This window comes from Perca flavescens, unplaced genomic scaffold (assembly GCF_004354835.1).
Source record: "Perca flavescens isolate YP-PL-M2 unplaced genomic scaffold, PFLA_1.0 EPR50_1.1_unplaced_scaf_5, whole genome shotgun sequence".
In the NCBI taxonomy this organism is placed as follows: Eukaryota; Metazoa; Chordata; class Actinopteri; order Perciformes; family Percidae; genus Perca; species Perca flavescens.
The window spans coordinates 160,483-187,406 of NW_021166702.1; the positions used below are offsets into that span (position 1 = coordinate 160,483).

The window sequence follows — 26,924 nt, forward strand, 5'->3', positions numbered from 1 at the left end:
GGTGAACCACATTTTCGTACAGTGATAACATGTCAAAGTGAGAACCAAACTCAGTTTCAGTCCATTGTTGGGCCTCTTCTGAGGGGAAAGGATCGCATCCAAAAATGGATTCCCTTTTCAACGCGGATCCCATTTCCTGCTGATACAGGTCAGCTGCAACAGAACCACCAGGCAGAAGATCCTCGGGAAGTTTTGCAGGACACCCTTCTTTAGCCAGTTCATTTGGTATTCCCTTTCCTGCAAGACATAACATGTTGAATCTGCCCATATAATGTAGTTTCAATATACATTTGCAGTTTAATTGGAGCTACAAATGAATTAATCCAATACAGATTGAAATCTATAATAGAACAGCAAAAATGATTTAAACTGACATTAATGTAGCCAGTAAAATGAAATTTATTATACCTGGGATCCTGTGTGCATTCCATGCCTCTGTGACTTTTGTGATGCCAATCCTAGCCATCTGGCATGTCAGGTTTGACACACAATACTTTGATGTGTTGTACTCCATGTTCAGTTCATCTTGGTCCACCAGCTCTACCAAAGCTGTCTTCAAAGGGTAGTTGACTCTGGTATTCACCTCCGACCACATTCTCTCAATCACATGGTTCTGTGCAGGTTTTTAAGGATAGTGTTAGTCTGCTAATTAGAAATACAATTGCAAGAAACCTGGATTCATTTTTAACAAAACATGTATTTCACCCTTGTAGAAGGAGTCTGAAGGTAAGGCTGTCTTTGAGTATTGTGTCTGTGTTCTGCCAGCTTTTCCTGTATGAATAATGCCAGATAAAACTCTTTCCCACAGTCAACTCTGACCTGATCCCATAGTCCATAGGAAGTACAGCAGGTCTGAGGACAAATCACAGACAAACATAAAATATAACCTTTACACATAAACAGCATTAGTCTAAGCCATAAATCCCTAAAGTGACAATTAAAAGTCCAAAGCACTTAAAACATTTCCAGCAACACACACACACACACACACACACACACACACACACACACACACACACACACACAGGTGTGACACCAAAATCTGTGACCCATCAGATTTTGGGACCCAAATAGGAAGTGAAGCGCTCAGGGTGGTTGACGTTGTGAATTTGTCGCAGTTTAGTTATGTTTAGGCACAAAAATTACTTGATTAGGTTTAAGAAAAGATTGTGGTTTGGGTTTTCACACAGAATCTGATGGCTCGCAGAAATTGGTGTTACAGCGGCAAGCTACCACACAACCACCGAGCAATTTGGGTACAGTGTCTTGCCCAATGACACTTTGACATGCAGATTAGCACTACTAGCACTAACAAAGTTATCTTACCTGTACACTTTCTCATAAATTATGATGTTGTTCTTTATTGGCATAGTGGAGTGACTGACTATCTTCTTGCTAAAGCCATCGATAGCCATTACATGGGTCACTCCGAACATAACAAGCTTTTCATTCTGATCGACATGTAGCTTGTGCCCCATGTATTGTGCATTGTAGGGTATGGGGTTCAGATTTCGGGCACCCTAAAATATAAGAATGACATTATTATAAAATCTCATCCTTGATTTGTATGATAAGATTCACCTACACCTAAGTTACAGTGGGGTCCAAACATCTGAAGCCCTGTTTCAGCAAGCAGGCTTAACAGACACTGAGCTTATCCCTGAGCTCTGAGTTGACTAAACCTGAGATGGGAAAGTCAGAGTTTTTGGTTCCAGAATAGCTGATAGAATTAGTTCAATCAACTCGTTGAACCGGATGGAAGCAAGTGAGTGGGGATGAAAAAAAGCTATCATCAATGAAGCTCCGATACTACGATTTACCATGGCAACGGGTGAATAAAGAGTAGAGCCTCCAGTCTAATCCAGTGGCACTAGAAATATGAATGTGTGCCAATGTGGAGTGGAGGAAGGATCAATAAGTCAAAAATATAAAATGTTATTCAGCGTATTCCACTCCAGCTCATTCACCAGACTTTAAGTTCCTTAATGATTGATAAAGTGCTGGAATTCTCCCATATTACATTAGATTTTTAAATATATTTATACAGCTACAACCTCGAGGGACAAAATGAGTGTGGCTGAAGATAAAAAATATGGATCAAACAGATAAGACACAGTTTGGGCTACTCATGGCTTATGGTTGTAAAGTCACATTCCGACCCAGGAGGCTAATTATTTTTGAAGTGGAAAATGTGACTTCCATCAGGTTCAACATACTGAATATTGAACTAATTCTATCAGCTGTTCTAAAACTGAGTTTCACCTCTCAGGCTCAGTCAACTCAGAGCTCAGGGTAAAGCTCAGAGTTTGTTAAGCCTGCTTCCTCAAACAGGGCCCTGATGTGTTCTATTGAAACGCAGAAAAAAAACAATGCAATGACCTTACCTGCTGTCTTGCAATGTGGTAGGGTTGATGAATACGTCTCAACACTTTGCCCACTCTGGCCTCAGAAGCTTTAACCCCTTTTGCAGATAGATAGCCTGTCATAATTTTTCGGCCGAAAGACGATCCAGTCTGGGAGAAGGAGTGCAACTTAGTTTAAATGTTAATTGTTATCCTAAACATTCTACTTAGTAATAAAGTGATTAAGACATTAAAAAAAAAAAAAAAAAACTTGCGAACACTTTGGCTTCAAGTGCAAGAGAACATCAGCTTTATCATGCAGTGTAAGCTATGAAAAAAAATGTATTAAGTTACTGCTAATGCAAACTGAACATTTCCTGCTGCTGCAGCTTCACATTAAAAGCATTTCACTGGCGAAACACAAGTTGACTTTTATTATGAAGTGGTCACAGGAGATTAGCGCTGACCGCTCTCATTCATCAAAAATGAGTCTACATAATGGTGTCTACATTTAGCCATACAAAAGTAGGCTACTTTTACTTAAGTAGATCATTTTTTTACTTTTTTCACCTCTGCTGATTTATTTAAATCTAAAAATTGCATAGGCCTAGCCCTAGTCTGCATATCGGCCTAGCTGTGGTCAGCTTTTGATTTACTTTAAGAGTAGCATTCATTTGTATGTTTAACAAAAAGCGGTAAACGGCGATTGATAAAAAAAAAAAAAAAAACTTACCTCACCAATACCTTCAGCGACTTCACTTCAAGTTGTCCGTCAGGACAGAAGTCCCTGACAAGTCCCTGCTGAGCACACCACCTCCGCACACTCCTCTCAGAAAACCCCCGAATCGTTTCCAAACTGTGAACCCAACGCAGCTGATATATCCCCACAAGGCATCCCATTCTTTCTGTTTTCTATTATAATACTAGCATATTCATCTAAAAACATTTTAACGTCCGTATCATTCTGTCTATGGTCTCATTGATGTCCAAATGATTTCCGGGTATGCAGCATACAACCGCTTACTACTTACGATTTTTTTCCGGGTCACGAAAAAAAAATGAATAAAAACATTTATGAGGTATAAGATTTATACACACATTTTAATTTCCGAGTTCCATCCACAAACACATCAAAAACAATCGGATAACGAGATAGTTTTTCGTTTTCCGTTTTTAATATCAAAACAAAAAACGAATAATGGGTTGTTTTCCGTTTTTTGTTTTCCTATTTACTAATGGTAATTGGGAAACTGGCCGTTTTTTGTTTTTGTTTTTTTCCTTTCAAAACGAAAATCCGTTGGCGCTAAGTACACGGACCTTTATGTTACATGAAGCATGGTCTGATATTGTAATACTATCGTAGGAACATTCTCCCATATTAGGCAACAAGTCTGCCGAAATCAGAAAGTAATCTAAGCGAGAATATGTATTAAATGTTTTAGAGTGACAAGAGTATGTAATATCGGTTGGATTATAATGACGCCAAATATCTACCATCTGCAACTCCTTCATAAAGTTCTGGATGGTTTCTCTGCTTTTATGATGAGTCCGGTCAATTCCAGTGGATCGGTCTAGAGATGGATTTAAAACGCAGTTCCAATCTCCACCAATAATATTTTTTCCTGAGGGAGAAGAAATGGTTAGAAATAAATTTATAAAGAATCGATCATCATCTATATTAGGTCCATATACATTCACTAAGTTGAAATTTTCATGTAAAATAGAATAATCAAGTATCTTCCAAATTTATCTTTTATAACATTTGCAATGGTAGCGATTTATGAATTAGTGTAATTACACCTCGAGCTCTTGATGTAAATGAGGATGCATACAGCGATCCCTGCCACCTCCTGCTTATTCTGATATTATCCTCCTCAAGAGTGTGGGTTTCCTGCAGGAAAACTATTTTAGAGCCTAGATCTTTTATTTTATTCATAACCTGCTTGATCTTTTTAGGTTTACTTAAGCCCCTGCAATTCCAGGAAGTATATTTAATTTCAAATTTTTGTGTCATCTAAGCAAAACAAACAATAGCATTATTTTTGCACAATATAAATGCGTCTGAGAGTTAACACACAGTAGAACACTGGAACATAAACTAAAAGCTGCGGACAGCACGAACATCACAAAGACAAAACCCCCCTTCCCACCTAACTGGGTAAACCCTTGAAATACACTACTTCCAACCGCTAACACCGTCAGATTCTTGAGATCTGAACTGTTGTCAGTATAGAAACATCTCAACGTTCACCTGCTACTGTAATCAAATAATGTATCCTTATTGAACAGTACTTGCATTTACAACTTTAAAAATGCCTTATCAAAAATACCTGCAATATGTGGTTGTTACGGCAGTGGCATTTCCTATAAACACAAGTCATTCGGTTTCTTCTATATCCGTTTGGATCTTCTGGACAAAGATCTTGGCCTCCGCTGGGGAAGTGAACTTGTGGACTTTCTCCTTGTATGTCAGCACCAATGTGGATGGGGAAAGAATGCCATGCCGCACCCCCAGTTTACGCAGCTGGTCGCGAACAACATCGAACTGCTTCCGCTGCCTGTGCACCTCCGTAGCGACATCAGCAAACAGCTTCACACGTTGCTTCTTGTATAAAATATCCTTCTTTGTTTTGGCAGCTCTTAGTACGGTTTCTTTCTGCTTGTAGTTAAGAAATCTCATGATTACGTTTTCGGCGTGATATCGGAGTCTCTCTTTGGACCGACGCGGTGAGCCCTTTCCCGGACTAAAGGATGACGCATTGGGTTAAACTCCAGCGCATCTGGCAACCAGCACTCCAAAAACCTGCATCGTCAGAGCCCTCACAATCTTCAGGGAGACCCACCAGCCTGAGATTGTTCGAACGCGATCTTGTTTCCATATCGACCATTTTGTCCTCAAGATGTTTATTTCTTTTCTGTAAACTCTCGACCACCGCTTTCAAGTCGACTTGTTCGTCTTCCACATTAGACAGACGCACCTCCGCTCTGTACATTCTGACATATCCTTTCTTGTTTCTTCTATAGCTTTCAGTACGCCATCAAATCTTCCCGCAAACTCTGTTTTCAAACTGCGTATCTCTCCCAATATCTCATCTTTAGCCATATTTAGCAGCTGTTGGTCTTTGCCGGGTGGAATCATCGCGTTGTCGTTCACAACACCTTTGTTAGATTCTTTGCTAGCAACGTTAGCATCATTCGTAACGTTAGCTTCCTTGCTAGCTTGCTGCTCTATGCCATGCGATCCAAAGCTTGTTAATTTGAATTGCGTAGATGATTTAGGCTTATCTCTGCTCCCTTTTCCAATGCCAGGCATTTCTGCGCCAGATTCACAGTTTCGGAGAGTTTTAGCTCAACTAAAAGGATTAGTCAGGATTGTTCTAGAGAGCAGGCTCGAACGCGACCTTCTAGCTTGCGGCCATACCGAAGTCGATTCTTTTATTTAATTTTTTCTGGTTCTTCCCTAATTTCAATTTTATATCTGCTCTGAATTATAATTTACTTAAGTAAAAGTAATATCACACTGTAAAATTAAAAAACATGAATGCAAGTATTGAGTATGAAGTAGAAATAGATGTGTAAAAACTCATTGTACAGTAAAATGTTCCCTGTAAGTCACTAGTCAAGTTTCCATCCACTTGTCAATCGAATTATCTGAAGTTCGGTAAAAAACCTCATGCGAATAAAGCTGGTGAAAGTGTGTTTCCATCAAACGGCTTTAAAGCGAATAAAAACCTGTGCGTAATGACGTCACATGCTGTTTTTGCGATCAAATTGGTATATCGAATTGATTTGAGACATTTTAAGGTGTTTCCATTCATTGTCTCACCGAATTGCACAACATTCAAGCAAACATTTGCGAACAAAGTTTTGCTAGGCAAAATGGATCGCGGCATAATAATAACGTTTCCATCAGCATTTATCGCATAAGCCGTATATTGATCAAGATAAAATCCGATGAGACGACCGTATTTCATTTGAGTCGCTATTCATGAAATTCAATCAAATTTTACTGTTTCCATAAGGCATTTTTCATTCGATATCACTAAATGCGGATAAAAACGTGTTGATGGAAACATAGCTAGTGTGAAACCATTATATCTGATGATTCTGGTTTAAGAAGACTGCTGCATTGACGTGTATGTTGCATTTTACTGCTGTAGATGTTTGAGCTCATACTGTTGGGTAGTTTAATCTACAGCAATGAATCATATTGAAAAAGATCTTGTTCTTAATATCACTGGGCCTCATTCACCAACCGTTCTTACGAAGAAATGTGTTCTTAAACCCTTCTTACGAACTTTTTACGAAGATTCTGGCATTCACTAATGTTTTCTTAACTTGGATTTGTTCTTAGCTAAGAACAAAATCTCTTAACACTGAAAAGCACTATTACGCACATTTGAGTGATGACAATTTGGTCCAAATGATTGCTTACTGCATTTTATTTAATTCTACAGTCGTTTACAATGATAGTATTGTACTGTAATGTATTTCTGATCATTTGTTGAAAAAAAATATTATTATGCAAAAAAAACACTAACACTGCAATTTACATCAGCAATTAAACTGATTATATCCTCGTTATTTGGTGATTGATCGCTATTTATAGGGCCAAAATGCAGTGGTAGAATGTAACAAAGTACAAATTCGTCCTAACTGTACTTAAGTACATTTTTCACGTATTTGTACTTTACTTAAGTAGACTCAATAGTGCATAGCCTACTTTTGACTTTGTTACATTTTGCAGCAATTATCTATACTTTCTACTCCACTACATTTCTACAATGTTCCGTTACATTTTCTGATCAGTTTCCCCCCTGCCAAAACATCTTCCTGACCGTCACACGTTTGTCTCACCAGTAAAGTTTGGTTGCCGTAGATACTGTATATATGGGTTGCCATAGATACTGTATATATGGGGCACCGCTGATTCAAGCCGGCTCCGGTGCTGCAGAGCCCGGGCACAGCGCCGCTGACCCTCGGTAATACAGCCTCCGGTAAAAGTGAAAATGAAAACGTTTGTTTTTATTACATATACAAACCTATTCACAATGAGGAATGGTTCCCAAAACCAGAGGAACTAGGACTGAAAACTTCCTCCCATATGTAATGTACTATTTTACTATTTTGTACTATTTTAACAAGGCCGTTTTTTATGCTAATTAGGAACAACTGGCTTTCAGTTACGAAGACGTGGGATTCATCAATCCTAAGAACACAGGTGCGAACAAATCTGACGTCATGAATCTGACGTAGACCTTTCTTAGGAACCTTCTTAAGAACATATTTAAGAGAAAACTTAGGAAAATATTGGTGAATGAGGCCCACTGTCCTTTGAGAACCATGTATCTCTACAAAGCCAACTTTTCATGAGCTTGGGAAACATGTTTATCTGAGAGTGCGTAATTTTTTTTAAGTAGGAATAAGAATTTTCTCAAACCATAAAGTCAACATCTGAAGATATGTTGTGTATACATGATTATTATAAGATGCAGTGGAGTGTATTGATATAATTGCATAAAAGGGAAATACTAAAGCTTCTAAAGTTTGTCAGAAAGTAAATAAAATTTTGCTTGTGCGCGTGGATCTCATTTCCTCTCGCGAGGATCTCAAATCTTCTCGCGATTATTGACATTATTATGCCGCCATATTATTTCTTTACATCACCTTTCTTGTTTATTCCTGCACTGGACCAAAGCACATTGCAACCCAACTATGTTTGTATCAGTGTCGCGTTCATCCTGGGGAATAGTTTGTGTCTGTTGTGTTGCATGGAGCTCAACATTGTGGTTCCTGAAGTAAAAATCCCATTGATTTCTCCATTACGATTTAGAATACCAGCCATAATGTCTAAACCATCCAAGGCAGACTGACCACGAGCTCCGTGGTTGTGAAATGAACGTTTCTGCTCCTGTAGAAGCTAGAAGTCCGTTTGAAATCAACTTTGTTTTAAGAAAATACGCCATCTTATGGAGAAAACTACACTACCCACTATCCTAAGCGTAACAACAAAGTCTCTGATTTGTCCAACTCGCTGTTACCATAGAAATGTTTACTGTACCTAGAGCGAGCTTCTACCATTGAAGTCTATGATATTTTCTGTACATGGTCTTGTACCTTTGCCGTTTTTGCTGTTTTCAAAATGTTTTTTTGCGCCGAATCAAATGTGTTATGCTCACTATTCATGTCGTAACTTGTTGGCTTTGTGCCAGACTTCAAACTCTATATATAAGCCAGGTCGTCGTCGCAAATGAGAACCTGTTCTCAACAGCCTACCTGGTTAAATAAACGTTAAATAAAAAATTAAATAAATAATACATTTTTGAATCGTCAATGAAACAATTGAATGTGGAATAACACTTACGGAACCAGAGCCGTTAAAAAAGTGGGGGATCACTGTTGAAGCTCTATAATGCAAACTTTAATAATGTAGGCTACTGATGTACTCAGGTACAGAAATCTGAACATAGGCAAAAGTCAGATTAAAATTTCTTATTTTTTTCTTAACATCATAGAGCCAAATTATCTCTTTGTTCTCTGTTTTGTTGATTCAAATGTAACAGTTAAATAATTGTGTACTCCAATGACGTTTTCTTGTATGATCTACAGATTATTTGCTGTTCTACAGACACATGTTGAAGATAAAAAGTTAAAACCATTTTATGTTTCAGTACAATATACTTTTAGGTAAAAATGTAATTTAAAAATGTAAACTGTTGTGAGACTGAGTGACACTGAAGCTGAGTCGAAAAGGATTGTTTTCAATACTGATTAAGCCTAATCAGCATTTGACTGCCTCACCCCAAACCTAGTTTCTAAAGAATTAATTAACTCATATCTGTCATTTAGCATACTGGAGAAGGTTCCTTGTCCCCACACACGGAGACCTATTGTTTCTGCCTTTTGGGGAGCCACTCAGTCAGTCAATCAGCACTACCATGATAAACAACCTTTGTCTGTGACCTGGAGTAAACCTGAATTCAGAGGTGCGTCCTTAACCTGAGAGACTTTTCATTCAAGGAAAACACCCACAATGACACAGGATTATAATTTGGAAACAGAGGTGATTTCAGGACTACAAACTGTGACCCCGCAAGGGGAAGCATGTCTTGTGGTCCGCTGTCAGCTGCAGTGTAACATTTGCTTTTGTCATGTCGTTTTCATCGTGTTGCTCATTAAACCTTTTGCTTAACTTTCAATTCGACCCCAGCCTCTCCTTCCTCCTCAGAAATCGAACGAACACGTCTTTTAAAGATTTTTGTAATTGATTTTTGAGGCTCACAAAAAGAATGTGTTCCACGACAGAGAGGCACTATTCCATGGCTACCTGGAGCCTATTCCCCCCACAAAGACTGTGGTGATGGGTGAAAATGGCCAGCCTCACTTTTGTGAGCAAGGTATGTTCATTCAACAATTTCTCTTGACTAGTAAAGAGTAATTCCATGATTATTCTTTGTTGATAGACTTTGTCAATGGAAAAAGTTTAACCTCTTAATTTGAATCACTGTTTGACTGAAGAAATTGCTTTTGTTTGTGTGTGACTATGAAACGTGCTATTAGTCAGAAAACAGTGATAATGACATATGGTAGCGTGGTCTATTTTGTAGATGTTGGTTTTGAATCACTAGTAGGACAAGTATAGATATACCTTCTGGATTCAGGAAAAATGTAACAACCTCTTTGCATGGCAGTATGTCAGTTGCCTTTGCCCGCACATAGGACAATATGTGAGTGCACCCATGACATTGAGGTCACCTCTGGGAAGCATATTTCTGTGGTCACCATGAATGGTAAGTTTGGAAAGTCCTGCTTTTTGTTTTGTTGTACTGCAGAACTTAACAATAGCAGTCAAGGCAAAGCTTTTCTCTTGAGAAATATACCAATTACCAAATGTTAATGCCATATCAAATACTACAATGAATGAATAATGGACAGTTGAGTTGGAAAATCGGCCGTTGGACAGTCTGGCGAGGTCAGTGACTCGAATCTGTTCAGTGTGTCCCGTGCCGTCGTCAGTCTGGGGGGCTGTCGGCGTTCATTTTCACCGACCTGACATGTTCAGTCGCCGGCAGGGCTGTCGGGACTCACTCGGAAATGGCAGGGGAATGAGCGTGACTAGAGTCTCTCAAAATCTGACGAAAATCTTTTTAAACTGACCTTTGTTAATCTGAAATGAAGACAGATTCAGCAACTGCAACGGCCTATTTCTCGCTTAAAATGTTTTCAGAAACACGTTTCAGTGAACTATTTTAGTCCAATATGAGATTGTATTCTGAACGAGCCGCCATGACAGTCTGGCTTTGAATTTCCGGAGAAAACAAACCTATGTGACGCGTTCGTCCAATCAGCTGCCGGTTTTCATTTTTTGGGCAACAATACAGATTATCGCGGCCTGCTGTTATGGAGGCGTATTACATTTCGTCTCTTTGGTGTGTTCTGTGGCATTTTTTGGACCAACACGGGGAGACTGATCATTTCGACTGGCTTTTCTGTCGACGGTCGGCCGTCTGGTTGGTGTGTCCTGGCTTTTAAGTTTGTCCTACCTGCCTTGTGAAATGGACGGCGATGGTGAAAGAGCTTCTTAAGTACCGTTACTGGCCAAGCACAACAAACTGCAAGACACTATATCGTTTTGACGTCTTCGAAGCTTTTGCTCACATTAAAGTAGTGGCTCCTTCAATGTCAAGGCATTGCCTTTTTAAAGCTACTGGAGCACCGTTCTGTTCAGGCTGGAAGGGTAAATCTGCTTGAATCATTATAACACATAATCATATTACTGTATCTGTAATATTCCAGATACAGATTACATATTATTTCTTTTCTGTAAACACTAATCAAACTTGTTTCATGTCATAGCCAGGGAATGTGTGTGCAGATACGTTCCAGAAAAGTGTATTCGAATATTGTTTTTGCAAGCATACAGAAGAGGTGATGTGTGAAGTAAACAACTTTTATTGTCCAGCCTGTCACCCAGACATGTTGGCAGTGTGTTGCGATGGCAATCGCAAACATTATCGCTTCACAAAATCAAGGGGATATGTTCATATTACACAAACATTAATGTCAATATCAAAACCACAACATTGTCATACAAATAGTTACATGTAGAGTAATGTGTGGTAAGTTAAAAGAGGATTTTTTTGTGATAATTTTCAATGGACAGGAATGAGGAACTCTCTCTGTACAAGGGGTTATTTCTTGCCAAAGATGAGGAGGTATCAGCCTTTCTTAACAACGTCAGAGGCAGCAGCACGACAAGAGTATGTCTGATATTGCATATCAAGACAGTATATCTACTGCTTATGTTTGTGTGTATTTTGTGTTTATTTGTTAAGACGAGTGATATCTGACTTCACAGGCAAATAACAGTGGAACATGTGGCGTTTCAAGGTTCAGGGCAAGTAAGGAGATCCATCCATCCATCCATCCATCCATCTTCGTCCGCTTATCCGTGTCGGGTCGCTGGGGAGCAGCTCAACAGGGGACCCCAAACTTCCCTTTCCCGAGCAACATTAACCAGCTCCGACTGGGGGATCCCGAGGCGTTCCCAGGCCAGGTTGGAGATATAATCCCTCCACCTAGTCCTGGGTCTTCCCGAGGCCTCCTCCCAGCTGGGACGTGCCTGGAACACCTCCCTAGGGAGGCGCCCAGGGGGCATCCTTACCAGATGCCCGAACCACCTCAACTGGCTCCTTTCGACGCAAAGGAGCAGCGGCTCTACTCCGAGCTCTTCACGGATGACTGAGCTTCTCACCCTATCTCTAAGGGAGACGCCAGCCACCCTCCTGAGGAAACCCATTTCAGCCGCTTGTACCCTGGATCTCGTTCTTTCGGTCATGACCCAGCCTTCATGACCATAGGTGAGGGTAGGAACGAAAACTGACCGGTAGATCGAGAGCTTTGCCTTCTGGCTAAGCTCTCTTTCGTCAACGGCAGTGCGATAGATTGAATGCAATACCGCACCCACTGCGCCCGATTCTCCGACCAATCTCCCGCTCCATTGTCCCCTCATTCGCGAACAAAACCCCAAGGTACTTGAACTCCTTCACTTGGGGTAAGGACTCATTTCCTACCTGGAGAAGGCATTCCATCGGTTTCCTGCTGAGAACCATGGCCTCAGATTTAGAGGTGCTGATCCTCATCCCAACCGCTTCACACTCGGTTGCGAACCGATCCAGTGAGTGCTGAAGGTCGCAGGCCGATGATGCCATCAGGACCACATCATCTGCAAAGAGCAGCGATGAGATCCCCAGCACACCAAACTGCAACCCCTCCCCACCCCAACTACGCCTCGATATCCTGTCCATAAATATTACAAACAGGATTGGTGACAAAGCGCAGCCCTGGCGGAGGCCAACCCTCACCTGAAACGAGTCCGACTTACTACCGAGAACCCGGACACAGCTCTCACTTTGGTCATACAGAGATTGGATGGCCCTGAGTAGAGACCTCCTCACCCCATACTCCCGCAGCACCTCCCACAGTATCTCCCGGGGACCCGGTCATACGCCTTCTCCAAATCCACAAAACACATGTAGACCGGTTGGGCATACTCCCAGGCTCCCTCCAGGATCCTTGCGAGAGTGAAGATCTGGTCCGTTGTTCCACGACCAGGACGGAATCCGCATTGTTCCTCCTCAATCCGAGGTTCGACTATCGGCCGAACCCTCCTTTCCAGCACCTTGGAGTAGACTTTACCAGGGAGGCTGAGAAGTGTGATACCCCTATAATTGGCACACACCCTCTGGTCCCCCTTTAAAAAGGGGAACCACCACCCCAGTCTGCCACTCCTTTGGCACCGTCCCCAGACTTCCACGCAATGTTGAAGAGGCGTGTCAACCAGGACAGCCCCTCCACACCCAGAGCCTTGAGCATTTCTGGACGGATCTCATCAATCCCGGGGCTTTGCCACTGTGTAGTTGTTTGACTACATCAGTGACTTCCGCCTGGGAAATCGGCGACAATCCCCCATTATCCTCCAGCTCTGCCTCTAACATAGAGGGCGTATTAGTCGGATTCAGGAGTTCCTCAAAGTGCTCCTTCCACCGCCCTATTACCTCCTCAGTTGAGGTCAACAGTGTCCCATCCTTACTGTACACAGCTTGGATGGTTCCCCTTCCCCCTCCTGAGGTGGCGAACAGTTTTCCAGAAGCACTTTGGTGCCGACCGAAAGTCCTTCTCCATGTCTTCTCCAAACTTCTCCCACACCCGCTGCTTTGCCTCTTTCACGGCAGAGGCTGCAGCCCTTCGGTACCCTGCAACTGCCTCCGAGTCCTCCGGGATAACATATCCCGGAAAGACTCCTTCTTCAGTCGGACGGCTTCCCTGACCACCGGTGTCCACCACGGTGTTCGTGGGTTACCGCCCCTTGAGGCACCTAAGACCCTAAGACCACAGCTCCTCGCCGCAGCTTCAGCAATGGAAACTTTGAACATTGTCCACTCGGGTTCAATGCCCCCAGCCTCCACAGGGATGCGAAAAGCTCCGCCCGGAGGTGTGAGTTGAAAGTCTGTTGGACAGGGGCCTCCTCCAGACGTTCCCAATTTACCCGCACTACACATTTAGTAAGGAGATGTCAAAAAAAATCATCGTCCAAAATAGATGATAATTTTTCGCTGACATATTGAAACTCAGTCAACCTACTGTACATTAAATGACAAATGCCTATTTTTTTCAGTCATTTTATATAGATGGCCAAGCAAAGTGCTGGTTAATGCTGTGCTTCTTTTTAGGTACTGGCCATACCTAAGCAAAGTGACTGAAGAATCATCAGATCTTCAGCCGCTGATGGAAATGACGCCATTTCTCAGTGTAATGAATGCCAAAGCTCATACAGCAAAATGCGAGGTACCTCAAATTACTGAAATTCAGATGAAACAGTAGCCAGCAGCTAATGCAAAAAAAGTTGAGCAATGGGTGTTTTTTATCATTCCAATCAAGAATTAGTGGCAATAGACTAAATTGTAAGTCTGTCATTATGATATGTTGTGTAGTATTATGCAGATAAAATATGACACCTTTAATGTGAAAGACATTTTAATGTGCTAGTGTGTTAGATTTTTAAATTTATGGTATAAAATTAATCCAACACTATGTTGCAGGTGAGATGGGGCGGCAGGAATCAGGATGGTGCAGGGAACACTGTTGGAGAGGAAGTTGAGCAAGTATGTTATTACTGACATTATTGTAAATATGTGGATATAGGAGACTTCACTGATACATTTATGTGAGAGACAAGCAGAGTGTGAAGGATAAAGTACATCAGGATATCAAACAAAGATCTTTGCTTGCTGGAATGACCATCAGAGCATGCTCTGAACTGTAGTTGCAACACCCATTATGTCTGAGTAAAAAGTGAAGTCAGCAGTGTAGATACATCACTATTTCAAGATATATTCCCTGAGCTGCACTATTTAGGGATATACACTCTTCTGATCCTGTTAGGGAGATTCAGTCTCTGCATTTAACCCATCTGTGAATAAGTGACACACAGTGTCACAGCACACAGTGAGGTGATAAACAATAACTCAAAGCAGTGGACAGTCAGCTGCTGCGGCACCTGGGGAGCAGTGAAGGGTTTGTTGCCTTGCTCAAGGGCACCTTAGCCGTGGATGTGGACGGGACAGCGATGTTCAACCACTTTCCACGCCCACTTTCCACGCCCACTTTCACTCTCCACACAACCACTTTACTCCTGGTCGGCCTAACCCTAACCCTAACCCATTTGAACAAGTCACATGCCCAAGGCCCTAACCAGTAGGCCATGGTTGACACACTTGACAATCTCCCACCCTCCACTGCGCCTTTAAACGCATTAGTCAAGGTCAGGAGTTCTTCTGCCTGCTGAATAAAGCCTGAGTCAAGGCCTGCTTTGCCCTCATGAGTCTTCCAACGGTTTGCCAGAACTTCCTTGAGGCCAACCGAAATTCCTCCTTCATAGCCTCCAGCAGAAATCAACATGTGGTAGGAATATGGACTAATAACTTCATGTAACAAGATGTTGGTAATGGTGAATTTGACACGCGAAAGGTCCCCTGTTGGACACAGAGCGGAAACACGTTTCTTTGTTGGTGTTTGTTCCACACAATCAATCTCTGCTGACCTGCAATCTCAGTAACCTGGATAATAATGGCCAGTTAACAGAGAACTCTCCGCTGGGCAAACAAAGCCAGGCCTTCTGAAATGTACGTAGTGCACTACTCATCACGTTCGCCTAGCATGCAAAATGTACCCAATAGGAAAATGTCTGTCTTGGAGTTTTAACTCTAAGTTATACAATCAAACGGTCCAGTCAAATCATCAGTCACTGTAAAGCTTTATTTGACAGCATTAACATGCTCGATGCTATCCCGGTCGGTGAATCAAAGTCTGCAAAGAGCAGAGAACTTGACAATCTCCCACCCTCCACTGCGCCTTTAAACGCATTGGTCGTGTTCAGGAGTTCCTTAAAGTGCTCCTTCCATCGCTTGACAATATTCCCAGTCAAGGTCAGGAGTTCTTCTGCCCTGCTGAACACAGCCTGAGTCAAGGCCTGCTTTGCCCTCATGAGTCGTCCAACGGTTTGCCAGAACTTCCTTGAGGCCAACCGAAATTCCTCCTTCATAGCCTCCAGCAGAAATCCACATGTGGTAGGAATATGGACTAACAACTTCATGTAACAAGATGTTGGTAATCGTGAATTTGACACGAAAGGTCCCCTGTTGGAAACAGGGCGGAAACATGTTTCTTTGTTGGTGTTTGCTCAACACAATCAATGTCTGCTGACCTGCAATCTCAGTAACCTGGATAATAATGGCCAGTTAACAGAGAACTCTCCCCACTGTGAACAATCTGTCTGCATGGCCACATCATGTTTTCATGAGTGTCAGCAAAAAAAGGTAATTTAAGTCATCTTTCATCACACACCCATCACAGACTCTCAGGCTATATACTGCACCAACAATCAAAATGGCACTAATCCTCATGACAGAAATTTCGAGGTCAACATGACCAGAAATTTGTTATTTGCCTTCACCCAAACATGCCTTAGCTGCGCAAGGGTTGATTCCAAATATCAGTAAAGGAAAGCTGCATTGGCCGGGAATCGGACCCGGGTCTCCCACATGGGAGGCAAGAATTCTACCACTGAACCACCAATGCTTACTCTGTTGAAAATGTACCACTGTGAACAATCTGTCTGCATGGCCACATCATGTTTTCATGAGTGTCAGCAAAAAGGTAATTTAAGTCATCTTTCATCACACACCCATCACAGACTCTCAGGCTATATACTGCACCAACAAACAAAATGGAACTAATCCTCATGACAGAAATTTCGAGGTCAACATGACCAGAAATTTGTTATTTGCCTTCACCCAAACATGCCTTAGCTGCAAGGGTTGATTCCAAATATCAGTAAAGGAAAGCTGCATTGGCCAGGAATCGGACCCGGGTCTCCCGCGTGGCAGGCAAGAATTCTACCACTGAACCACCAATGCTTATCTCTGTTGAAAATGTACCACTGTGAACAATCTGTCTGCATGGCCACATCATGTTTTCATGAGTGTCAGCAAAAAGGTAATTTAAGTCATCTTTCATCACACACCCATCTCAGACTCTCAGGCTATATACTGCACCAACAAACAAAATGGAACTAATCCTCATGACAGAAATTTCGAGGTCAACATGACCAGAAATTTGTTATTTGCCTTCACCCAAACATGCCTTAGCTGCGCAAGGGTTGATTCCAAATATCAGTAAAGGAAAGCTGCATTGGCCGGGAATCAGACCCGGGTCTCCCGCGTGGCAGGCGAGAATTCTACCACTGAACCACCAATGCTTACCTGTGGTGAGAATGTACCACTGTGAACAATCTGTCTGCATGGCCACATCATGTTTTCATGAGTGTCAGCAAAAAGGTAATTTAAGTCATCTTTCATCACACACCCATCACAGACTCTCAGGCTATATACTGCACCAACAAACAAAATGGAACTAATCCTCATGACAGAAATTTCGAGGTCAACATGACCAGAAATTTGTTATTTGCCTTCACCCAAACATGCCTTAGCTGCGCAAGGGTTGATTCCAAATATCAGTAAAGGAAAGCTGCATTGGCCAGGAATCGGACCCGGGTCTCCCGCGTGGCAGGCGAGAATTCTACCACTGAACCATCAATGCTTTATCTGTTGAAAATGTACCACTGTGAACAATCTGTCTGCATGGCCACATCATGTTTTCATGAGTGTCAGCAAAAAGGTAATTTAAGTCATCTTTCATCATACACCCATCTCAGACTCTCAGGCTATATACTGCACCAACAACCACTGAAAAATGGACCACTAATCCTCATGACAAAAATTTCACAGACTCTCAGCATAATTTCAACAATCAAAATGGTCAACATGACCAGAAATTTGTTATTTGCCTTCACCCAACATGCCTTCCAAAGCTGCTGCAAGGGTTGATACCACTGAACCACCAATGCTTACCTCTGTTGAAAAGTAAAGGAATCTGTCTGCATTGGCCACATCATGTTTTCATGAGTGTCAGCAAAAAGGTAATTTAAGTCATCTTTCATCACACACCCATCACAGACTCTCAGGCTATATGGCAAAATGGAACTAATCCTCATGACCAGGTGAACCACCAATGCTTACCTCTGTTGAAAATGTACCACTGTGAACAATCTGTCTGCATGGCCACATCATGTTTTTGAGAAGTCATCTTTCATCACAACACCCATCACAGACTCTACCACTGAACCACCAATGAACCATCAAACATCATGAACAATTTTCATGGCCACATCATGTTTTCAGTGTCAGCAAAAGGTAATTTAAGTCATCTTTCATCACACACCCATCACAGACTCTCAGGCTATATACTGCACCAACAAACAAAATGGAACTAATCCTCATGACAGAAATTTCGAGGTCAACATGACCAGAAATTTGTTATTTGCCTTCACCCAAACATGCCTTAGCTGCGCAAGGGTTGATTCCAAATATCAGTAAAGGAAAGCTGCATTGGCCAGGAATCGGACCCGGGTCTCCCGTATCAGGCAAGAATTCTACCACTGAACCACCAATGCTTATCTCTGTTGAAAATGTACCACTGTGAACAATCTGTCTGCATGGCCACATCATGTTTTCATGAGTGTCAGCAAAAGGTAATTTAAGTCATCTTTCATCACACACCCATCTCAGACTCTCAGGCTATATATACTGCACCAACAATCAAAATGGCACTAATCCTCATGACAGAAATTTCGAGGTCAACATGACCAGAAATTTGTTATTTGCCTTCACCCAAACATGCCTTAGCTGCGCAAGGGTTGATTCCAAATATCAGTAAAGGAAAGCTGCATTGGCCAGGAATCGGACCCGGGTCTCCCCATGGCAGGTAAGAATTCTACCACTGAACCACCAATGCTTACCTGTTGAAAATGTACCACTGTGAACAATCTGTCTGCATGGCCACATCATGTTTTCATGAGTGTCAGCAAAAAGGTAATTTAAGTCATCTTTCATCACACACCCATCTCAGACTCTCAGGCTATATACTGCACCAACAAACAAAATGGAACTAATCCTCATGACAGAAATTTCGAGGTCAACATGACCAGAAATTTGTTATTTGCCTTCACCCAAACATGCCTTAGCTGCGCAAGGGTTGATTCCAAATATCAGTAAAGGAAAGCTGCATTGGCCAGGAATCGGACCCGGGTCTCCCCGCGTGGCAGAGGAGAATTCTAACACTGAACCACCAATGCTTATCTCTGTTGAAAATGTACCACTGTGAACAATCTGTCTGCATGGCCACATCATGTTTTCATGAGTGTCAGCAAAAAGGTAATTTAAGTCATCTTTCATCACACACCCATCTCAGACTCTCAGGCTATATACTGCACCAACAAATCAAAATGGAACTAATCCTCATGACAGAAATTTCGAGGTCAACATGACCAGAAATTTGTTATTTGCCTTCACCCAAACATGCCTTAGCTGCGCAAGGGTTGATTCCAAATATCAGTAAAGGAAAGCTGCATTGGCCGGGAATCGGACCCGGGTCTCCGCATGGCAGGCAAGAATTCTACCACTGAACCACCAATGCTTATCTCTGTTGAAAATGTACCACTGTGAACAATCTGTCTGCATGGCCACATCATGTTTTCATGAGTGTCAGCAAAAAGGTAATTTAAGTCATCTTTCATCACACACCCATCACAGACTCTCAGGCTATATACTGCACCAACAAACAAAATGGCACTAATCCTCTAATCCTCATGACAGAAATTTCGAGGTCAACATGACCAGAAATTTGTTATTTGCCTTCACCCAAACATGCCTTAGCTGCGCAAGGGTTGATTCCAAATATCAGTAAAGGAAAGCTGCATTGGCCAGGAATCGGACCCGGGGGTCTCCATGGCGTGGCAGGCGAGAATTCTACCACTGAACCACCAATGCTTACCTGTGGTGAGAATGTACCACTGTGAACAATCTGTCTGCATGGCCACATCATGTTTTCATGAGTGTCAGCAAAAAGGTAATTTAAGTCATCTTTCATCACACACCCATCACAGACTCTCAGGCTATATACTGCACCAACAAACAAAATGGAACTAATCCTCATGACAGAAATTTCGAGGTCAACATGACCAGAAATTTGTTATTTGCCTTCACCCAAACATGCCTTAGCTGCGCAAGGGTTGATTCCAAATATCAGTAAAGGAAAGCTGCATTGGCCAGGAATCGGACCCGGGTCTCCCGCATGGAGGCAAGAATTCTACCACTGAACCACCAATGCTTATCTCTGTTGAAAATGTACCACTGTGAACAATCTGTCTGCATGGCCACATCATGTTTTCATGAGTGTCAGCAAAAAGGTAATTTAAGTCATCTTTCATCATACACCCATCTCAGACTCTCAGGCTATATACTGCACCAACAATCAAAATGGCACTAATCCTCATGACAGAAATTTCGAGGTCAACATGACCAGAAATTTGTTATTTGCCTTCACCCAAACATGCCTTAGCTGCGCAAGGGTTGATTCCAAATATCAGTAAAGGAAAGCTGCATTGGCCAGGAATCGGACCCGGGTCTCCCGCGTGGCAGGCAAGAATTCTACCACTGAACCACCAATGCTTATCTATGTTGAAATGTACCACTGTGAACAATCTGTCTGCATGGCCACATCATGTTTTCATGAGTGTCAGCAAAAAGGTAATTTAAGTCATCTTTCATCACACACCCATCACAGACTCTCAGGCTATATACTGCACCAACAATCAAAATGGAACTAATCCTCATGACAGAAATTTCGAGGTCAACATGACCAGAAATTTGTTATTTGCCTTCACCCAAACATGCCTTAGCTGCGCAAGGGTTGATTCCAAATATCAGTAAAGGAAAGCTGCATTGGCCGGGAATCGGACCCGGGTCTCCCGCATGGCAGGCTAGAATTCTACCACTGAACCACCAATGCTTATCTCTGTTGAAAATGTACCACTGTGAACAATCTGTCTGCATGGCCACATCATGTTTTCATGAGTGTCAAAAAGGTAATTTAAGTCATCTTTCATCACACACCCATCACAGACTCTCAGGCTATATACTGCACCAACAAACAAAATGGAACTAATCCTCATGACAGAAATTTCGAGGTCAACATGACCAGAAATTTGTTATTTGCCTTCACCCAAACATGCCTTAGCTGCAAAGGTTGATTCCAAATATCAGTAAAGGAAAGCTGCATTGGCAGGAATCGGACCCGGGTCTCCCCGCATGGCAGGCAAGAATTCTACCACTGAACCACCAATGCTTATCTCTGTTGAAAATGTACCACTGTGAACAATCTGTCTGCATGGCCACATCATGTTTTCATGAGTGTCAGCAAAAAGGTAATTTAAGTCATCTTTCATCACACACCCATCTCAGACTCTCAGGCTATATACTGCACCAACAATCAAAATGGCACTAATCCTCATGACAGAAATTTCGAGGTCAACATGACCAGAAATTTGTTATTTGCCTTCACCCAAACATGCCTTAGCTGCGCAAGGGTTGATTCCAAATATCAGTAAAGGAAAGCTGCATTGGCCGGGAATCGGACCCGGGTCTCCCCGTGGCAGGCAAGAATTCTACCACTGAACCACCAATGCTTACCTATGTTGAAATGTACCACTGTGAACAATCTGTCTGCATGGCCACATCATGTTTTCATGAGTGTCAGCAAAAAGGTAATTTAAGTCATCATCTTTCATCACACACCACCCATCACAGACTCTCAGGCTATATACTGCACCAACAAACAAAATGGAACTAATCCTCATGACAGAAATTTCGAGGTCAACATGACCAGAAATTTGTTATTTGCCTTCACCCAAACATGCCTTAGCTGCGCAAGGGTTGATTCCAAATATCAGTAAAGGAAAGCTGCATTGGCCAGGAATCGGACCGGGTCTCCGCATGGGAGGCAAGAATTCTAACACTGAACCACCAATGCTTATCTCTGTTGAAAATGTACCACTGTGAACAATCTGTCTGCATGGCCACATCATGTTTTCATGAGTGTCAGCAAAAAGGTAATTTAAGTCATCTTTCATCACACACCCATCTCAGACTCTCAGGCTATATACTGCACCAACAATCAAAATGGCACTAATCCTCATGACAGAAATTTCGAGGTCAACATGACCAGAAATTTGTTATTTGCCTTCACCCAAACATGCCTTAGCTGCGCAAGGGTTGATTCCAAATATCAGTAAAGGAAGCTGCATTGGCCGGGAATCGGACCCGGGGTCTCCAGCGTGGCAAATGAGAATTCTACCACTGAACCACCAATGCTTACATATGTTGAGAATGTACCACTGTGAACAATCTGTCTGCATGGCCACATCATGTTTTCATGAGTGTCAGCAAAAAGGTAATTTAAGTCATCTTTCATCACACACCCATCACAGACTCTCAGGCTATATACTGCACTAACAAACAAAATGGAACTAATCCTCATGACAGAAATTTCGAGGTCAACATGACCAGAAATTTGTTATTTGCCTTCACCCAAACATGCCTTAGCTGCGCAAGGGTTGATTCCAAATATCAGAATAGGAAAGCTGCATTGGCCAGGAATCGGACCTGGGTCTCCCGTATCAGAAGCAAGAATTCTAACACTGAACCACCAATGCTTATCTCTGTTGAAAATGTACCACTGTGAACAATCTGTCTGCATGGCCACATCATGTTTTCATGAGTGTCAGCAAAAAGGTAATTTAAGTCATCTTTCATCACACACCCATCTCAGACTCTCAGGCTATATACTGCACCAACAATCAAAATGGCACTAATCCTCATGACAGAAATTTCGAGGTCAACATGACCAGAAATTTGTTATTTGCCTTCACCCAAACATGCCTTAGCTGCGCAAGGGTTGATTCCAAATATCAGTAAAGGAGAGGTGCATTGGCCGGGAATCGGACCCGGGTGTCCCGCGTGGCAAATGAGAATTCTACCACTGAACCACCAACGCTTACATGTGTTGAGAATGTACCACTGTGAACAATCTGTCTGCATGGCCACATCATGTTTTCATGAGTGTCAGCAAAAGGTAATTTAAGTCATCTTTCATCACACACCCATCACAGACTCTCAGGCTATATACTGCACCAACAAACAAAATGGAACTAATCCTCATGACAGAAATTTCGAGGTCAACATGACCAGAAATTTGTTATTTGCCTTCACCCAAACATGCCTTAGCTGCGCAAGGGTTGATTCCAAATATCAGTAAAGGAAAGCTGCATTGGCCAGGAATCGGACCGGGTCTCCCCGTGGGAGGCAAGAATTCTAACACTGAACCACCAATGCTTATCTCTGTTGAAAATGTACCACTGTGAACAATCTGTCTGCATGGCCACATCATGTTTTCATGAGTGTCAGCAAAAAGGTAATTTAAGTCATCTTTCATCATACACCCATCTCAGACTCTTAGGCTATATACTGCACCAACAATCAAAATGGCACTAATCCTCATGACAGAAATTTCGAGGTCAACATGACCAGAAATTTGTTATTTGCCTTCACCCAAACATGCCTTAGCTGCGCAAGGGTTGATTCCAAATATCAGTAAAGGAAAGCTGCATTGGCCGGGAATCGGACCCAGGTCTCCCGCGTGGCAGGTGAGAATTCTACCACTGAACCACCAATGCTTGCATATGTTGAGAATGTACCACTGTGAACAATCTGTCTGCATGGCCACATCATGTTTTGTTTTCAAGTGTCAGCAAAAAGGTAATTTAAGTCATCTTTCATCACACACCCATCACAGACTCTCAGGCTATATACTGCACCAACAAACAAAATGGAACTAATCCTCATGACAGAAATTTCGAGGTCAACATGACCAGAAATTTGTTATTTGCCTTCACCCAAACATGCCTTAGCTGCGCAAGGGTTGATTCCAAATATCAGTAAAGGAAAGCTGCATTGGCCAGGAATCGGACCCGGGTCTCCCATCATCAGAGGCAAGAATTCTAACACTGAACCACCAATGCTTATCTCTGTTGAAAATGTACCACTGTGAACAATCTGTCTGCATGGCCACATCATGTTTTCATGAGTGTCAGCAAAAAGGTAATTTAAGTCATCTTTCATCATACACCCATCTCAGACTCTCAGGCTATATACTGCACCAACAATCAAAATGGCACTAATCCTCATGACAGAAATTTCGAGGTCAACATGACCAGAAATTTGTTATTTGCCTTCACCCAAACATGCCTTAGCTGCGCAAGGGTTGATTCCAAATATCAGTAAAGGAAAGCTGCATTGGCCGGGAATCGGACCCGGGTCTCCAGCGTGGCAAATGAGAATTCTACCACTGAACCACCAATGCTTACATATGTTGAGAATGTACCACTGTGAACAATCTGTCTGCATGGCCACATCATGTTTTCATGAGTGTCAGCAAAAAGGTAATTTAAGTCATCTTTCATCACACACCCATCACAGACTCTCAGGCTATATACTGCACCAACAAACAAAATGGAACTAATCCTCATGACAGAAATTTCGAGGTCAACATGACCAGAAATTTGTTATTTGCCTTCACCCAAACATGCCTTAGCTGCGCAAGGGTTGATTCCAAATATCAGTAAAGGAAAGCTGCATTGGCCAGGAATCGGACCCGGGTCTCCCGTATCGGAGGCAAGAATTCTAACACTGAACCACCAATGCTTATCTCTGTTGAAAATGTACCACTGTGAACAATCTGTCTGCATGGCAATCTGTCTGCATGGCCACATCATGTTTTCATGAGTGTCAGCAAAAAGGTAATTTAAGTCATCTTTCATCATACACCCATCTCAGACTCTCAGGCTATATACTGCACCAACAATCAAAATGGCACTAATCCTCATGACAGAAATTTCGAGGTCAACATGACCAGAAATTTGTTATTTGCCTTCACCCAAACATGCCTTAGCTGCGCAAGGGTTGATTCCAAATATCAGTAAAGGAAAGCTGCATTGGCCGGGAATCGGACCCGGGTCTCCCAGCGTGGCAATGAGAATTCTACCACTGAACCACCAATGCTTACCATATGTTGAAAATGTACCACTGTGAACAATCTGTCTGCATGGCCACATCATGTTTTCATGAGTGTCAGCAAAAAGGTAATTTAAGTCATCTTTCATCACACACCCATCACAGACTCTCAGGCTATATACTGCACCAACAAACAAAATGGAACTAATCCTCATGACAGAAATTTACAGGTCAACATGACCAGAAATTTGTTATTTGCCTTCACCAAACATGCCTTAGCTGCGCAAGGGTTGATTCCAAATATCAGTAAAGGAAAGCTGCATTGGCCAGGAATCGGACCCGGGTCCCGTATCGGAGGTAAGAATTCTAACACTGAACCACCAATGCTTATCTCTGTTGAAAATGTACCACTGTGAACAATCTGTCTGCATGGCCACATCATGTTTTCATGAGTGTCAGCAAAAAGGTAATTTAAGTCATCTTTCATCACACACCCATCTCAGACTCTCAGGCTATATACTGCACCAACAATCAAAATGGCACTAATCCTCATGACAGAAATTTCGAGGTCAACATGACCAGAAATTTGTTATTTGCCTTCACCCAAACATGCCTTAGCTGCGCAAGGGTTGATTCCAAATATCAGTAAAGGAAAGCTGCATTGGCCGGGAATCGGGACCGGGTCTCCCCCGCGTGGCAGGCGAGAATTCTACCACTGAACCACCAATGCTTACATATGTTGAGAATGTACCACTGTGAACAATCTGTCTGCATGGCCACATCATGTTTTCATGAGTGTCAGCAAAAAGGTAATTTAAGTCATCTTTCATCACACACCCATCACAGACTCTCAGGCTATATACTGCACCAACAAACAAAATGGAACTAATCCTCATGACAGAAATTTCGAGGTCAACATGACCAGAAATTTGTTATTTGCCTTCACCCAAACATGCCTTAGCTGCGCAAGGGTTGATTCCAAATATCAGTAAAGGAAAATTGGCCAGGAATCAGCAAGAATTCTAACACTGAACCACCAATGCATTGAAAATGTACCACTGTGAACAATCTGTCTGCATGGCCACATCATGTTTTCATGAGTGTCAGCAAAAAGGAATCTTTTCTACCCATCTCAGACTCAGGAACCAACCAAAATGGCACTAATCCTCATGACAGAAATTTGTCAACATGAGAAATGTTACCACCCAAATGCCTTAGCTGCGCAAGGGTTGATTCCAAATATCAGTGCTGCATTGGCGGGAATCGGACCCGGGGCGTGGCAAATGAGAATTCTACCACTGAACCACCAATGCTTACATGTTGAAAATGTACCATGTGAACAATCTGTCTGCATGGCCACATCATGTTTTCATGAGTGTCAGCAAAAAGGTAATTTAAGTCATCTTTCATCACACACCCATCACAGACTCTCAGGCTATATACTGCACCAACAAACAAAATGGAACTAATCCTCATGACAGAAATTTCGAGGTCAACATGACCAGAAATTTGTTATTTGCCTTCACCCAAACATGCCTTAGCTGCGCAAGGGTTGATTCCAAATATCAGTAAAGGAAAGCTGCATTGGCCAGGAACCGGACCCGGGTCTCCCGCATCGGAGGCAAGAATTCTAACACTGAACCACCAATGCTTATCTCTGTTGAAAATGTACCACTGTGAACAATCTGTCTGCATGGCCACATCATGTTTTCATGAGTGTCAGCAAAAGGTAATTTAAGTCATCTTTCATCACACACCCATCTCAGACTCTCAGGCTATATACTGCACCAACAATCAAAATGGCACTAATCCTCATGACAGAAATTTCGAGGTCAACATGACCAGAAATTTGTTATTTGCCTTCACCCAAACATGCCTTAGCTGCGCAAGGGTTGATTCCAAATATCAGTAAAGGAAAGCTGCATTGGCCGGGAATCGGACCCGGGTCTCCCGCGTGGCAGGTGAGAATTCTACCACTGAACCACCAATGCTTATCTATGTTGAAAATGTACCACTGTGAACAATCTGTCTGCATGGCCACATCATGTTTTCATGA

The 26,924-nt window shown here is 42.3% G+C and overlaps 9 non-coding genes across 9 annotated transcripts; all 9 read right to left on the bottom strand.

Moving 5' to 3' along the window:
• Window positions 1-16,410: 16,410 nt before the first annotated feature.
• On the bottom strand, window positions 16,411-16,481 carry trnag-ccc (transfer RNA glycine (anticodon CCC)). The gene has a single exon. It is a non-coding gene; the product is annotated as a tRNA-Gly (tRNA).
• Window positions 16,482-16,748: 267 nt separating this feature from the next.
• On the bottom strand, window positions 16,749-16,819 carry trnag-gcc (transfer RNA glycine (anticodon GCC)). The gene has a single exon. It is a non-coding gene; the product is annotated as a tRNA-Gly (tRNA).
• Window positions 16,820-17,089: 270 nt separating this feature from the next.
• On the bottom strand, window positions 17,090-17,160 carry trnag-gcc (transfer RNA glycine (anticodon GCC)). Its single transcript has one exon. It is a non-coding gene; the product is annotated as a tRNA-Gly (tRNA).
• Window positions 17,161-17,430: 270 nt separating this feature from the next.
• trnag-gcc (transfer RNA glycine (anticodon GCC)) lies at window positions 17,431-17,501 on the bottom strand. Its single transcript has one exon. It is a non-coding gene; the product is annotated as a tRNA-Gly (tRNA).
• A 1,865-nt stretch (window positions 17,502-19,366) lies between these two features.
• trnag-gcc (transfer RNA glycine (anticodon GCC)) lies at window positions 19,367-19,436 on the bottom strand. Its single transcript has one exon. It is a non-coding gene; the product is annotated as a tRNA-Gly (tRNA).
• Window positions 19,437-20,399: 963 nt separating this feature from the next.
• trnag-gcc (transfer RNA glycine (anticodon GCC)) lies at window positions 20,400-20,470 on the bottom strand. The gene has a single exon. It is a non-coding gene; the product is annotated as a tRNA-Gly (tRNA).
• Window positions 20,471-20,739: 269 nt separating this feature from the next.
• trnag-gcc (transfer RNA glycine (anticodon GCC)) lies at window positions 20,740-20,810 on the bottom strand. Its single transcript has one exon. It is a non-coding gene; the product is annotated as a tRNA-Gly (tRNA).
• Window positions 20,811-23,461: 2,651 nt separating this feature from the next.
• On the bottom strand, window positions 23,462-23,532 carry trnag-gcc (transfer RNA glycine (anticodon GCC)). Its single transcript has one exon. It is a non-coding gene; the product is annotated as a tRNA-Gly (tRNA).
• A 3,256-nt stretch (window positions 23,533-26,788) lies between these two features.
• On the bottom strand, window positions 26,789-26,859 carry trnag-gcc (transfer RNA glycine (anticodon GCC)). Its single transcript has one exon. It is a non-coding gene; the product is annotated as a tRNA-Gly (tRNA).
• Window positions 26,860-26,924: the final 65 nt, after the last annotated feature.